This window comes from Echinops telfairi, unplaced genomic scaffold (assembly GCF_000313985.2).
Source record: "Echinops telfairi isolate 266 unplaced genomic scaffold, ASM31398v2 ScPeMD7_1713;HRSCAF=2227, whole genome shotgun sequence".
NCBI lineage: Eukaryota > Metazoa > Chordata > Mammalia > Afrosoricida > Tenrecidae > Echinops > Echinops telfairi.
The window spans coordinates 3,933,154-3,934,615 of record NW_022105611.1 but is presented as its reverse complement, the minus strand read 5'-3'; the positions used below and the strand labels follow the sequence as shown (position 1 = coordinate 3,934,615).

The 1,462-nt window shown below is 41.7% G+C and overlaps 1 pseudogene; it reads left to right on the top strand.

Annotated features, from left to right (window-relative positions):
* Nucleotides 1–1,018: 1,018 nt before the first annotated feature.
* On the top strand, nt 1,019–1,158 carry LOC115870524 (annotated as a pseudogene).
* The last annotated feature ends 304 nt before the right edge of the window (nt 1,159–1,462 follow it).

Below are 1,462 nucleotides of genomic sequence, written 5' to 3'. Positions count from 1 at the left end.
TTGCCTGTTAATTGTGATATAGCTAATGAAGCCTCTGTATGGGCATGGCCTTCTCTTGAGGATTCTTGGACCTACGTTTTTCCTCCTTGGAGGTGGGAGACACTGTGTCTCTCTCTCTGTTGACTCACTTGGAAACTCACTACTGACAAGACTCAAGACTCACTCTGAGAGACACTACTGACAAGACACATGGCCCTATGCTAATAGACTCTGTGCCCCGGGAACTGGAAATGCCACGTGGAGAACTCCTGCCAATGCTGATATGCTTCTACTGCTACTAAATCCACAAGACTTTGCACCAATGGGCCTGTGATCGTTGTGCATTCGGTGTCATTGCATGTGTTTCATGAGTCTGAAGAGGACTTTATAGATTAGCATGGGATATATGGGCTAGTATCAGACTTATGGACTTGATCTGGACTGGGCTGGGATGTTTTCTCAATATTCAATTGCTCTGGTATATAGATATTTCTTATACATATACGAGTCTCCATAGATTTGTTTCTCTAGTCTACTCAGACTAACACATTATATTGGTATTATTTTACCCTTACCACTTCATTTTGGTTTTGTTCTTTATCATCTCTGTGGGGATTACCAGTTTATGATGCACAGAAGGAGTGGGTGCAGAGAGATAAAAACTAGATGCGAGGATTAGTAGGGGATGTAGAGTGGGGGGCGGAGATGGGGAGGGTAAGGGGATGTCAGGATTAAACACTGAAGGCCGGATGGGGAGGGAGCACTATTACTGAATGTGACCACACAGCATATTTTAAAGGTGATTTAGTCAGGGGGGAAGGAAAATGTTCTGAAATTGATTGTGGTAATGATTGTACAATTCTTCTTGACATTTGAATGATTGAATTGTATGATGTGGATTATGTGCCAAGAAAACTGAAGAAAAACAAGAAAGAAAGAGATAGGTTGTTCACTTCTGAGGAATTAGCCACTGAAAGCCCTGTGGGCAGAGTGGAAACACGGTCAGATACAGAAAGCCCCATAAAAAAGAGCTGAGCATGTCCACGTAACTTTAGGACCGGCCGCCTGTGGCAGTCTCCCTTCCTAGCCATGGAAGCGTATATGCTTGTTTATTGGCAAAGCTGTCACCAATAAACACATTTAATTGGTATCAGATTCTGACTGGCACAAGGAACAGTCTTAGCTGTAAAAAAAAAAAAAAAAAGAGCTGAGCATGTTTAGAAAATGAGCTCTTCGGGTTGGAAAACACTCAAAATATGATTAAGGAAGAGTTGCCTTTTCTTTTTTCTGTTTTTCCTCAAAACCATTTAATTGGGAGCTAATACAGATATCATACATAGTTCAAGCACATCAAGCAATAATGTACAATTGCTACCACACTCCATTTCAAAATACTCCCTTCTTGAGCAACTTGATATCAGCTGCCTTCACCAAACACACACATCCCTCACTGTACTCCCCAGAAACCCTTATTCTGTTTCCT